This window comes from Pleurodeles waltl, chromosome 7 (assembly GCF_031143425.1).
Source record: "Pleurodeles waltl isolate 20211129_DDA chromosome 7, aPleWal1.hap1.20221129, whole genome shotgun sequence".
NCBI classification, from domain to species: Eukaryota; Metazoa; Chordata; class Amphibia; order Caudata; family Salamandridae; genus Pleurodeles; species Pleurodeles waltl.
This window is the reverse complement of record NC_090446.1, coordinates 622428250-622442834: the sequence shown is the minus strand read 5'-3', so window position 1 is coordinate 622442834 and position 14585 is coordinate 622428250. Positions and strand designations below refer to the sequence as shown.

The window sequence follows — 14585 nt, the reverse complement described above, 5'->3', positions numbered from 1 at the left end:
ATCAACCCTTGATAAAATGTGGGCAATAAAGTATTCAGTACTCCCTTACCAACCTCGCATCTGAGATAAAGACACACACAGACAGCTACCTACCTACCTACCTACCTACCTAATGCCCCTGCTGTTCCGACTGCATGTTCTAAAAATATTTACTGCCTATGCCTTCGATGCCTTTGTGAAAAGCATAGTATACATTATATACACGTTTTTTGCACAAACAATAGCATAATAAACAATCTGTACTTACTCCAGTGAGCGTATCCTAGAACATAATTGAGACAAAGGATATTATAACATAAAATCAAGTCACATAAAAAAATTCAGTTTGATTAAAACAAACTGTAAATTCAAGTATACAAGACAGGATTTGGCATCATTGAATTATAATGAAACAGACGCAATATTCACAATATTTGCAACCATTATAATCTAGTGGTTATATAATGGTATTTTTGTATTAACTTGTGAAGGGCCGAAATTGCCAATATTCAAATTGTTGCTGTCTTTAAAAGAAGGACTACATGCAGGAGCTGCACATTACATGTTATCACTTCAGCTCCATGTTTTCAATTTTATAATGTTATTTTATTCATATAGATTACGGTTATAGCTTCATCCACGTGGACAACCAGATATAAACGGTTAACCCATTTTATGACGTTCCCTATATCATTCGCATCATGAATGAAAACAAGCATTTTAAGTGCAGAATGCTTTCACTTTTTAATAGAGTATAGAGAACATATTTTTACAACGTTTCAATTGACAGACAAGGAAAATATACCGGGGCAACAGGAGTGCAAGCTTTTCATACTCACCCCAAGCGGATTGCATAAATTAGAGTCTAAGGTACAGTGTTTGAATATGAAGAAGAATTCCTCTTTGTATGTATGTTCGTATGTGTATGTGAGCGAGTGTCAATGTGGGATGTGAGAGCGTGGTAGGTCTATGATTATGAGAGTATAGATGAAGGGGAGTGCGTGCCTGTTTGTATGTGTGTGAAAACATGTTAGTGAGTGATTGTGTGTGTGTTTGTGTTATGCTTGTAACTAAACTGTTTGCCCTGGCATAGTGGAGGTAATTGTTGACTTCTTGGGAGGGGAGACATGGCCTATTGATGGGGGGGGGGAGGCTTACTATAGGAAAATGCAGTCCCTGGTACACGGGATGTAATACTTGTCTTGTGTGGTCACTTACGGTAAAAGTTTGAAACACCTTTAGCAAAATTATTGTCCTTGCAGACTACACACAATTTTTAACATATAAGGGGTTATTCTAACTTTGGAGGAGGTGTTAATCCGTCCCAAAAGTGACGGAAAAGTGACGGATTTACCACCAGCCGTATTACGAGTCCATTATATCCTATGGAACTCGTAACACGGCTGGTGGTATATCCGTCACTTTACCGTCACTTTTGGGACGGATTAACACTCCTCCAAAGTTAGAATAACCCCCATAGTGTATCTAAGGATTCAAGAGTATGACATGCCATTACTGGTTCAGGGAGCAACCATGGCAACATTGTGGTGCTGGCATATCGGAGTTAATTCTTGGGGCGACAGGGCACCCACAAAATGAGGGCATTCATGGCAAAATGACAAAATACTTGTCCTTGCATACAAGAGGCTTTTTAGGGTCAAGCCTGCGTAGCATGCACCAACGCATGCATATCGCTTGCGAGACGCTGTAGCAGTTAGACAAGGGCTCGGAGCCCCGTCATGTCACCTCAGTGTCTTTCATTGGTTTCATTGGGCTGTGGGCTTGCCTTTTAAAATCTGCTTGCTTACATTAGTGTAAGGCATGCATATTGTATTGTATTGTAGGAGCATTTGTAAAGCGCATTCCGGCAAAAAAGCATCGAAGCGCTGGACCAAGTGATATACAGAGAGACCAGGACTATCCCTAAATAGAAGAGCTAAGGAATCCTGACCTAATGTGAAAAGAGCCACGTTTTTAATGTCTTTCTAAAGCCCATGTATGTCGCCGCCTGTCTAATCATTAAAGGGAAGGAGTTCCAAAGTATCGCTGCCTCCACCGTGAAGGCTCTGTCCCCCCACCTGGCCTTATGGCAACGGGGTACCGCAATCAAAAATCTAGATGCGGATATGAGGGACCTTGGTGTTTGATAGTGCTGCAGGGCAGAACTCAAATATTCACATCCCTCAGCATGGAGAGCCTTACATGTTAAACAAAGGGATTTGAACTTGATCCTTTTATCAACAGGTAACCAGTGAAGCTGTCTAAGACTGCTACTAGCTGAAGAAGAGTGGGGTAAATTCAGGATCAAGCGAGCCGCCGCATTTTGAATGAGTTGAAGTTTATGGAGGGCAGCTTTACTAATATTTAACAATAAGGCATTGCAGTAGTCCAGTCTGGAAATAACTAATGCCAGAATTACAGGTACTTTCAAATAATCTTCCAGAAAGACAAAAAAAATTCTGAGAGTTTTCAGGGCCCAATAACAGACTTTAATCGTCTTGTTGACCTGTTGCTCGAAGGATAGGGAACTGTCAAATACCATCCCCAGATTTCTGGCTAAGGTACACAGAACTGGGCACCCTCTGCATGATTCTGGCCACCATCTGGCATTCCAAAGTTTGCTATCAAGACCAAAAAAGATGAGTTCAGTCTTGTCGCTGTTTAATTTAAGCCAATTACTGGACAGTCTTGCATTGTTGGAATCTATCCCTCGTTACCTCCCAATTACAGGAGACTGGGATAATCAGGTGTGTGTCGTCAGCATATGACACAATATGGAATCTAAAAGAGCGTACCAGGCTAGCCAGTGGCGCAACATATAGATTAAAAAGATGCAGGCTAAGAGACGAACCCTGAGGAACTCCACAGGGCAGTTGGAAAGGAGTTGCTCTGTGGTCTCCGCAGGACACAGTAATGGATCCTTTTGGTAAAAAAAGACCTGAGAATATCAAGTGCCTTGTCTCTTACTCCTGCCTGATACAGGCGCTGAATAAGAAGATGCAGAGATATCGTATTAAAGGCAGCGGCAATTCTAACAGGACCAGGATGGTGCCTTCCCCCTTGTCTACTCTTCTACGGATTATATCCCCTGAAGATGTTAGCGCGGTTTCTGTGCTATGATCACGGCGGAATCCATGTTGAGATAGATCCAGCCTGCCATTAGCTCATAAAAAATCCGCCAGTTCCAAATTAAGGTGTTTTTCTAAAATCTTGGCTAAGGTAGGTAAAAGGGATATCGGGCATAAGTTAGACAAATCTGAAACATCCTTGCCTGCTTTCTTAGTTAGAGGATTAACAATAGATTCTTTCCAGGTCTCTGGAAAACAACCTTCCTGTAGAATGTCGGCATAAACTGGTTCCAAGGCAGTGGAAATGAGGTTGGAAACCAGCTTAAAAACACAGGAGGGCAGGGATCATTAGGCAAGCCGGATTTTACTGCTACTAATAAATCAGAGATTATTTTAGATGATAGGGGCTTAAAACTTTTTTGCTGGTTTCCTGTGTTAGGAGGCAGTGAATCCTCCCACCTTTCCCCCTCTGTTTCTGAAGTAACTTGTGTAAAATTAGCCTGCAGTTGAATGATTTTGTTTTTGAAAAAATCTGCCACCTTTTGACAGAAAGTTGTTGAATTCTCTAAACAAGAGGGCATGGAAGGTAAGGTGAGAGCCCAAACTACTTTAAACAGTTCCTTAGGTGCGTTGATAGCCTCTCTAATAATGCGGGAGAAATAGTTTGATTTAGCTGTACTAACCGCCAAGCGTCGTTCCTTTTCCGGTGATTAGCCCTCCTCGAGCGCAGCAACCAAGTACTGAAAACATACAAGGCTTGCTGTTTTCCGTCCGGTTTGTGGACTACTTTTTCTCTTTTTTCGCAGCACGATCTCGCTTGGCAGAAGTCGAGCGCTTTGCATGACATCAACCCTGTTACATAGTTAATTGCACTTTTGCCAGTTACGTAGATAATTGCACTTTTGCCAATAGGTTTCACTACAAGTGCACTGTTATTTCTGTTTATGTGTCTGCTTTGCACTGATGGTGGCCATCAGCTCGCTTATGTGAAACTTTTACGTTTCGGTTTATATGGCAAGAAAAATCCAGTTAATTATGTGAAACTGTTTTATTTTTATTTTTAATTTATGTGGCAAGAAAAGTCTGGTTAGGAGTTTACAATGCTAATTGCTAGAGCTCTAGCAAATGCAAGACCGTTTCCATTTCCATTTTCATTTTTTAGCAGCGCGATCGTGCTAGTTTTTTTTCCATTTAATGAGGCAAGAAAAGTCCGGTTGGGAGTTTACAACTGCTAATAGCTTTAACTTGGAGAAATGCGAGACACGTTGCATTGCAAATGCTTGTTTTAACGTGGTGGGGCCAGAGGCAAAATTCTTCCACTGTCTAATTTGAATATTTCTTCACATTTTTTTGTAGTTTTATCTAACGCGAACTCGACCCAAAGGTATTAGAAGCGGGCACTGATGACAAAACGTTGAGCCTAGCATACTAAAGGTAGTTCTTAACAAATAGGATTAACTCATGGTAAATTTTGAAAAGAAATAAGTCTTTTACCGGGACTGGTCAGACATTCTTCACACATGCCATTGGTAATGCAAGATTTTTTATTAGTGCCTTTTCAGAGCTAAAATAGCAAGCGTATGTGAAAATTGTCCTTTAAAATGCGATATTTGACCCAATGTTGTTCGACATTTACCCTGAATCGAAGTATGGCCCAGGGGTGGGCAGCTGGCGGCGAGGAGACTGAAGGATTGAGAGGGGAAGGGCCTTTGGATAGCTCTGCAGACCAGGGCACCGGGGGCACAGTGGAGCAGATGCCACCAGCAGAGAAGGGCCCAGAGATGGAGGAACAGGAGGAGGGGAATGGTGGGGGCCATGGACAGCCCTTGGATTTGTCAGTGGGATGCAAGGGTGTGGTAGCCAAGGAGTCTGGCAGGGCACCTGGCAGGAAAAGGAGCAGAGGCACGGTGGTGGTGTGAGAAAGTAGCCTCTTTCTAGCATGGTTACCCCAATTTTTGGCCTGTTTCTGAGTGTTTGTCAGTGTGTTTTTACTTTCCCACTGGGATCCTGCTAGCCAGGACCCTAGTGCTCATAGTTAAAACCCTATTTGTCAGGGTGTTTTTCCTGTCTCACTGGGATCCTGCTAGCCAGGAACCCAGTGCTCATAAGTTGTGGCCTAAGTGTGTGTTGTCAGTATGCTTAACTGTGTCACTGAAGTTCTTCTAACCAGATTTCCAGTGCTTATACTCTCTCTACTTACCAAATTTGTCACTATAGTTTAGTGACTCCATATTCCAATTCTAATTGGCACACTGGAACCCCCCCTTATAAGTCCCTAGTATATGGTACCTAGTTACCAGGGCATTGGGGTTCCAGGAGATCCTTATGGGCTGCAGAATTTCTTTGGCCACCCATACGGAGCTCAGACAAACCTTTCTTCAGGACTGCCACTGCAGCCTGAGTGAAATAGTGCACACACTATTTCACAGCCATTTTTCACTGCACTTAAGTAACTTCTAAGTTGTCTACATGTCTTACCTTGATTTATTGAAGGCTAGGTGCAAAGTTACTGTGTGTTACGACCCCCTTGCACTAGTAAAGTTACCCCCATGTTGTCCAGGGCCAATTTCCCGGACATTGTGAGTGTGGGGATACCATTACACACGTGCACTACATATATGTCAATACATATATGTAGCTTCACAATGGTAACTCTGAATATTGCCATGTGAGGTGTCTAAGATCATGGAATTGTTCCCCCTCCCATTCTAAATCTGGTATTGGGGGGCCAATCCCATGCGCCCTGCGGACTGCACCATTGACCCCCAGTACCGCCAAACCAGCTCTCTGAGGTTTCCACTGAAGCCCCAGCTGCTGCCACCTCACAGACAGGTTTCTGCCCTCCTGGGGACTGAGCAGCTCAATCCCAGGAAGGCAGAACAATGCATTTCCTTTGGGAGGAGGGTGTTACACCCGTCCCTTTGGAAATAGGTGTTGCAGGCTTGGGAGAGGTAGCCTCCCTGAACCTCTGGAAATGCCTTGAAGGGTACAGATGATGCCCTCCTTGCATAAGCCAGTCTACACCAGTTCAGGGACCCCCAGTCCCTGTTCTGGCATGAAACTGGACAAAGGAAAGGGGAGTGGCCACTCCCCCGTCCATCACCACCCCAGGGGTGGTGCCCATAGCTCCTTCAGTGTGTCCCAGACTTCAGCCATTTTGCTTTGTGGGGGCATTCTGGAGGGATCTGAGTGGCCAGTGCCAGCTGGTGATGTCAGAGACCCCTCCTGATAGGTCCATACCTGATGAGGTAGCCAATCCCCCTCTCAGGGTTATTTAGGGTCTCTCCTCTGGGTGTTTCCTCAGATTCAGCTTGCAACACTCCTCCTGGAATACTCTGTATCCTCTGCTTCTGAGCATCGGATCAACCACAGACTGCTCCAGGAACCGCTATAACTGCAACAAAGTATCCAGGATGACTTATGTGACCTGCAACTTCAGCTCTTGCCAGCATTTGCAACAGTTTCCAAGGTGTGCACGCTCTGAGGACTGCCTGTCTTAACCCTGCACCAGAATAACCGAAGACAGAGTCACTTCCCTGATGCTGCAGGCACCCTTCCGGGACTCTTCTCCTAACGACAAGCGTGCTCCCTGGAGCACAGGTGGTGGAACGAAGTGACCCAGACAGTCCAAAGGTCCAGCTGTCCAAACTTGGTGGAGGTAAGAGCTTGCCTCCACATGCAGCAACAGTACCTCTGTGCACCGCATCTTCTGCAGCTCCTTCGGCTTCTGTGCATTTCTTCCAGGAATCCTTCATGCATAATGTAGCCCAGGCCCCCAGCACTCCATCCTCTAATGCACAGGTCCCTGAGGTTTTTCTCCAGCGGCGTGGGACTCTACAGTGTAGTGCTGCAACCACCGCACTTTGCATCTTCTTTGTCCCTGTGTTCTGGGACTCCAGTGGGTGCTGCCTGGTCTTCTTAGGGCTCTGTGAAGTTCTGGGAGTCCCCTCTGTATCCTCAGTCCAAGTTGAGACCCCTAAGTCATTCCTGGGTCCAGAAAGCTCCTTTTTGACGAAAACCATGTTCTTGCTTGAACCAAGGCTTGTTGTGGAATCCAGTGACACAAACAGCCTGCATCCAACAACTTGACTTGGGACATCACCTGCACCAAACAGAAACCTGCAACCATCTTCTTTGGTGCTCCTCTGTACTTTTCTTCTCCACTTTTGCACCCTCTTCTAGGTAGACAGGGGCTCCTGTCCTTCCTGGACTCTCCTTCGAATTCTGGACTTGAGGGGTCATTATGAACATGGCAGGATTCCCCGCCGTGTTCATGTAGGTGGTCTAAACACAGACCTCCAGCCCGTAGAAGACCCCGTTGGCCCAATAACGAACATTCCACTGGGCCGGCGGGCCTGGATATTGCCGATGACTCCACATGGTGGTGTCGGAAAGCCACCTGTGGCAGTCCCCCTGTTGTTCGGAATATGGCGGTCCAGACCGCCATGCCGGTGGTGGTATTTTCTGCCACCGCCGGCATGACGGTCTGGACCGCCATGTTCATAATGAGGGTCTTGGTCTCCTCTCTCCACAGGTCTTCAGGTCAAGGAATCAATCATTTGTTTCTTGCAGTCTTGCTTGATTCTTTCCAAAATCTCTTATCATGACATGTAGTGTGTCCTGAGGAAACTTGCTGTATTTTACTCCTGCTTTCCTGGGCCATGGGGTGGGGTACTTTACTTACCTTTGGTGTTTTCCTACACTGCCAGCACCCCTCTACGCCTATGGGGAATTTGTGATTCATATTACACTATTTCAGTATATGGTTTGTGCTGCTCCTAGGTACTTTGCAATCTATTGTATTTTCTACAGTTTGCACTATTCTATGACTTTTACTTACCTGAATTTGGTTACTAGTGCATATATTGTGTATAATACCAACCACCAGAAGGAGTATTGCCACAAATATATTTTTGGCCTTGTGTCACTAAAATAAAGTCCCTTTATTTTTGGTAACACTGAGTATTGTCTTTCTTGTGTATCAGTACAGTGTGACTATAGTGGTATTGCAAGAGCTTTACATGTCTCCTAGTTCAGCCTTAGCTGCTCTGCTACAGCTACCCCTAGACAACCTAAGCTGCTAGACACAGCCTACATTTCACTAAGGTGGATCACTGGACCTGGTATAAGGTGTATGTACCTCTGGTACCCACTACAAACCAGGCCAGCATCTCACAGAGCCATTGCAATGTTTAAATACATGGATATTACCCGCAAGGCTTCGCTGCATTTTGGGGTTTTTGCGCGGTTGAGTTATGATGAAGAGTGTGCGTCAATCCGGAGAAGCTCTGGGGTGATGTAGACTTAGAGTTATGGATGCAGTGGATGGCATCTTCGCATTCCGCGGCATCGATGCACATGGCTAGTGGTTTGCCAGTGGTTTACAATCCTTTTGACCCATGTCCCACCCAAGGTGGGGGGTACTAGTCAGCAACCTCTGGTGCCTAGTGCAGGAGCCTGCCGGAACTTTAACAAAGGGTTTTGTTCCAGGCACCCATGCAAATTCATCCATGAGTGTTTGAAGTGAGGGGAAAACACCTGGTCACAGAATGCTTCTCACTCGCCAGCCCAGCCGAATAGTGGAGGGCCAGCAGGGGCAGAGGGGGACAAGGCGCTGCTGGGCCAAAGGGCTCCTACACCAATTAGGCTGGAAACACTGCTACCATAGCTGCACATGTACTCAGATACGGATATAGCGTGCAAGCTTGAGGGGGGTTCAAAGAAAGTTTTCGTGTGGGTTATCATGGGCCGTGGATGCGGCGATGGCCTGACAATTTGCGGTCAGCTAAAGAAATGGCAAGTGTAGTGGCGAATAAAGTGAACAAAGAAGTGTCAGAGGGCAGAATTGTGGGACCATTCTATCAGTGGCCTATGGCAGATTTGATGATTTCACCTTTTGGTGTTGTGCCACAAAAAGAGGAAAGGGGAGTTAAGGCTTATACATCACTTGTCATGGCCTGAAAGGGGCATCGGTGAAAGATTTCATCACGCCCTAAGATACGCGAGTGGTGCATGCATCAGTGGATGATGCCATTCAGCTCATTCGAGGGTGTGGGAGAGGTGCTGAATTTGCCAAATGTGACATCAAAGCGGCATTTCCACTTTTGCCTATCCATCCAGAGGATTTTGCACTGCTGGGAAAGGAACTGGGAGGGGCAATATATGTGGACAGAGTGTTGCCCATGGGGTATGCGATCTCTTGTGCTTTGTTCGAAGCCTTCAGTGTATTTCTGCAATGGGCTTTCATGAAGGTGAGTGGACATCGGACAGCTTCACACTATCTAGACGACTTCCTTTTTGTGGGCAAAACAGGTTCGGGTCATGTGGAAGGGCATTGTAATGTTTTGAGCAGCTTGCAGGGGCAGTTGGTGTTCCATTGGCTCCTGAAAAGACAGAGAGCCCCCGCTGTGCATTGACTTTTTGGGGAATTGAACTGGACACGATACAGCAAGATTGTCGTGAGGCAAGGTAGAAAAGATTCTGAACTTTCTGCTGTATTTCAAGTTGTTGCATAAAATTGAATTGCGCATGGCACAACAGCTAATGGGTTTCTTCAATTTTGCATGCAGGGTGGTTTGAGGGGGCAGGACATTTTGCAGGTGCATGGGACTTGCGATGTTGGGTGCATCCCTTCCACATCACAGGGTTCGTCTGTCAGTGGGCCTGAGGGAGGACATCCGGGTGTGGGAAATGTTTCTGGCATGGTTCAATGCAGCGACATTGGCCTTTAGGGAAGAGGATACTGTATGGCAGGTGCAAATATTTTCAGATGTGGCAGGGGCCACTGGGTTTGGCCTTTTCTTGGACAGAGTGTGGTGCATGGAAGCATGGCCGGAACAATGGTTGAAACAAGGCAGGAGTATTGCGTTCCTGGAATTCTTTCCACTGCTCATGGCTTTGACAGTGTGGGGAGAGGAGTTGGCCCATTGAACCATAGTTTTCCACGTGGACAATATGAAAGTGGTGGATTTGGTGAACAGACAGAGGGCAAGGGACCTTAGGGTACTGCGGCTGCTGCGGAGTTTCATGCTTTGATGTTTAACTGTAAATATAATTGTTAAGGCAGCACATGTTCCAGGGGCAAACAATTCTATTGCAGATTCCCTGTCTCGTTCACAGTGGCAACATTTTCGCAGCTTGGTGCCAGGCGCAGACGAATGCAAGACAGAGGTCGCAGCAGAAATTTGGGATTGGGGGTGTGCTGGTCATTAGGCTGGTCGACAGTTCGTTGGCTGAATCCACGCGGAGGAGTTACTGCCCTGTATGGTTGGAGTTTCAGAATTTTGAAGGTTGTGATTGGGGAATTTTGGCTGCTGGATAGTCTACATCTGGAGACACGAGAGCAGAGTTTTGTTTTGTTCTTGATTGACAAAGGTTTATCGCCTGCCACTATTGGGGTCAAGTTGGAAGGTGTATCTTTCTAACGGAAGTTGTTTTTTGGTTGTGATTCCGCAGGAGATGACATTGTGGGAATTTTTTTAAAAAGTTCCGGGAAGGAAAGAATGGGGTCTGGCACATTGGCGAGAGAGGCAATTACGTTTGAGCTGCTGCTTGAACTGCTGCATGTATTACCAGTATGTTGTGTGGAGCACATGAAGTAGCATTGTTCAGGTTGTGCATGATAGGGATGTTTTTTGGGACTTTCCGAGTGTCAGAGTTGCTGGGTGTAGGGAAGTCTGTAGGTGTGAAAGAAGGGGAGGTAAGGTTGCATGGAGAATGCTTGGGCATATGGCTTTGACGGTCCAAAACAGGTGAATTGGGAAGGGAAGATGTTGTGGTTGAGCAATGGGGGCATTGCAGCAGCTTCTCCAGTAAATGAATGGGACAATTTTAGGGCACACAGGGTGACACAAGGGGTGTTTTTTTTTTGTCATGCGAACGGAAATAAACTTACAGCGTTCCAGTTGCTGTCGATCTTGAGGATGGTGCATAGGGTTGGGTGGCAGGCCAATCAGTTTGGTACCCATTCCTTTTGTATTGGGCCAACCATGGCAGCAGCCAGACTAGGCTGGGACTGGGCTCAGATCAGGCACAGTGGGAGGTGGAGGTCCAAAGTCTGTGAGCGTTATGTGAGGGCATGAGCTGTGAGAGGCAGGACTGGGGGTATGGGAGCAGGGGAGTTTAGAGGCAGGAGGGGGGACTGTGGGGAGGGTGCTGGTCTGCCATTAAAATATTGTGTTTCTTTGCAGCCTGCGTAAGCAGGTCTGAGAAATCAGAACTGGTCACATGGCTGATCAGGCATTCATTCATACATTGGCGGTGAAATATGCAGAAAGGCAGATTTACGGACATTCTCTGGGACTGGTGAGTAGCCGTCATGTTTTGTGTTGGGGAAGGAGCGGCATGAGGTGGGGTAACTTGCTTCCCTTTTTAACATCTGTGATGCCAATGTGGGGGTGTCTGAATATTTTGGTATTGCACCTGGGGGAGAATGACCTGGTGCGGCTCTCTGGGCTCACCCTACTGAAACACATGCAACTGGACATGACGTTACTGTGCCAGAACATGCATGGAACTTCTGTTGTATGAACTGAATTTGTGCCCAGGAGAAAATGGAGAGGTGCAATGAAGCACAGAGCTATTGAGAGAGCCTGAAGGAAGCGACATCTGGCTATGCAGGTTTTCTGTTGGGCTTGTGACATTAAAAAGCAGAAACATGAGGGTATTAAGGAGGAGGAAGCAGACTCTTCAGAGATTACGGGGCGCACCTTTCTGAGATGGGAAATGCATATTTCATTATGGAACTGCATTGCATTTTGGGGGATTTGTTGGGGGAAAAGGTTGGGATGAGAGAAACTGCTTAAGGCTTGCAGTGTTGCAGAGGGTTTGCTGGTGGGGCAGCAAAACGACCAAGGGGTTTGTGGTGGGTGGCAGTAGATGGAGGAGAGTGGAAAGTCAGATGCGGGCTTGGCTACCCTTCCAGGGGGAGAAGAAACAGGTGAAGGATGACAGAGGGGGGATGCCCGAGACAGGCAGGGGAGGAAAGAAAAGAGAGATATGTGGGGGAATGTGGATGCTGGAACAGAGACAAGATTGGAGGAATTAAGTAAAAAGGAAGGATGGGGGAGTTCAAAGGGGATGAAAAGATGATAAGTTGAATTTACAGTGTACATCAATGTTATGTTTGTAATCCTGTCCTAATAAGGGCCTTTTACACTGATAAGTGAGTGTAAATGATTGTGTCCCGATGCTCTATCCCGTCCACCCCAAACCCTGCTAGTAAAAATATAGTTCACTTACATTGCTCACTGGAAATCATTTTTTATGACACTAATGTGGCTCAACGAAGCCAAACTTGCAGCAGCAGATACACAAAGTGGTGCAATGCATGCATTGTGCCACTTTGTAAACCCTTGCACCACAATATGCCTGCGCCAGGCATAATCTATACTAGGGGGGCTATTGAGACTCCATTGCACCTTTTTTGGTGGCTATTTTTAGCGTATGCTCTCGGGGCACACTATTTTTCTTAATCAGCCCCTATGTACCTTACAGGATTAGCACCAAAGTTTTTGCAGCTAATCCTGCAATGTACTACCATAGCGCCAAAAATGTTGATGCTATTGTCCCTAACCTGCGACATGGTGCACTGTATGTTTAATATGGCGCGCAACATGGAGGTGTAAGGGGGGGTGCTAACGGGTGCAAGAAAAATGGCCCTGCATATAATGCAGCACCACTTTTCCTAAATTTGGGCCAGGGTGTGTTCAATGAGGGCAGTAGTAAAAGTTTGGAAATAAAATTAAAAGCATTGTCAAATCTTAAAATGGCTAAACCTGTATACATTACACAAGTGATGAACCAGCGGCACACCTGTCCTACCTGTAATTCTTTACAATTTACATTCAAAATGGGGTCATAGGATCCTGCTAATTATTTTATGAATCTGGCTCCCGTGCTTGTTACTTACTGATTTTTAGCTGTTGTGCCAAATGGCAAACATCATTGATTATGTTATAATATTAGATTAAGTACCTTATTACAACAAGTTGAGCGATTAAGCAGAGCTATACTGACAGTGTGCCATTATCCTCGTCATGATGCTGATGATGGAAGTGTCCCACACACTTATTGCAAAAAGTGCATTGAATTTCCCCTGGCATGAGGGTGGGGCATAGGGTTGGGTGACAGGCCAATCAGTTTGGTACCCATTCCTTTCGTATTGAGCCAACCATGGCAGCAGCCAGACTAGGCTGGGACTGGGCTCAGATCAGGCACAGTGGGAGGTGGAGGTCCAAAGTCTGTGAGCGTTATGTGAGGGCATGAGCTGTGAGAGGCAGGACTGGGGGTATGGGAGCAGGGGAGTTTAGAGGCAGGCGGGGGGACTGTGGGGAGGGTGCTGGTCTGCCATTAAAATATTGTGTTTCTTTGCAGCCTGCGTAAGCGGGTCTGAGAAATCAGAACTGGTCACATGGCTGATCAGGCATTCATTCATACATTGGCGGTGAAATATGCAGAAAGGCAGATTTACGGACATTCTCTGGGACTGGTGAGTAGCCGTCATGTTTTGTGTTGGGGAAGGAGCGGCATGAGGTGGGGTAACTTGCTTCCCTTTTTAACATCTGTGATGCCAATGTGGGGGTGTCTGAATATTTTGGTATTGCACCTGGGGGAGAATGACCTGGTGCGGCTCTCTGGGCTCACAATACTGAAACACATGCAACTGGACATGACGTTACTGTGCCAGAACATGCATGGAACTTCTGTTGTATGAACTGAATTTGTGCCCAGGAGAAAATGGAGAGGTGCAATGAAGCACAGAGCTATTGAGAGAGCCTGAAGGAAGCGACATCTGGCTATGCAGGTTTTCTGTTGGGCTTGTGACATTAAAAAGCAGAAACATGAGGGTATTAAGGAGGAGGAAGCAGACTCTTCAGAGATTACGGGGTGCACCTTTCTGAGATGGGTAATGCATATTTCATTATGGAACTGCATTGCATTTTGGGGGATTTGTTGGGGGAAAAGGTTGGGATGAGAGAAACTGCTTAAGGCTTGCAGTGTTCCAGAGGGTTTGCTGGTGGGGCAGCAAAACGACCAAGGGGTTTGTGGTGGGTGGCAGTAGATGGAGGAGAGTGGAAAGTCAGATGCGGGCTTGGCTACCCTCCCAGGGGGAGAAGAAACAGGTGAAGGATGACAGAGGGGGGATGCCCGAGACAGGCAGGGGAGGAAAGAAAAGAGAGATATGTGGGGGAATGTGGATGCTGGAACAGAGACAAGATTGGAGGAGTTAAGTAAAAAGGAAGGATGGGGGAGTTCAAAGGGGATGAAAAGATGATAAGTTGAATTTACAGTGTACATCAATGTTATGTTTGTAATCCTGTCCTAATAAGGGCCTTTTACACTGATAAGTGAGTGTAAATGATTATGTCCCGATGCTCTATCCCGTCCACCCCAAACCCTGCTAGTAAAAATATAGTTCACTTACACTGCTCACTGGAAATCATTTTTTATGACACTAATGTGGCTCAACGAAGCCAAACTTGCAGCAGCAGATACACAAAGTGGTGCAATGCATGCATTGTGCCACTTTGTAAACCC

At 46.2% G+C, this 14585-nt stretch overlaps 1 long non-coding RNA gene across 1 annotated transcript in view; it reads right to left on the bottom strand.

Moving 5' to 3' along the window:
• Positions 1-246: 246 nt before the first annotated feature.
• The window catches only part of LOC138247289 (uncharacterized), a 784382-nt gene continuing 770043 nt past the window's right edge, over positions 247-14585 (bottom strand). Inside the window, exon 6 of the long non-coding RNA XR_011194412.1 lies at positions 247-262. This is a non-coding gene — a long non-coding RNA (uncharacterized lncRNA). The remainder of the gene's footprint in view (positions 263-14585) is intronic.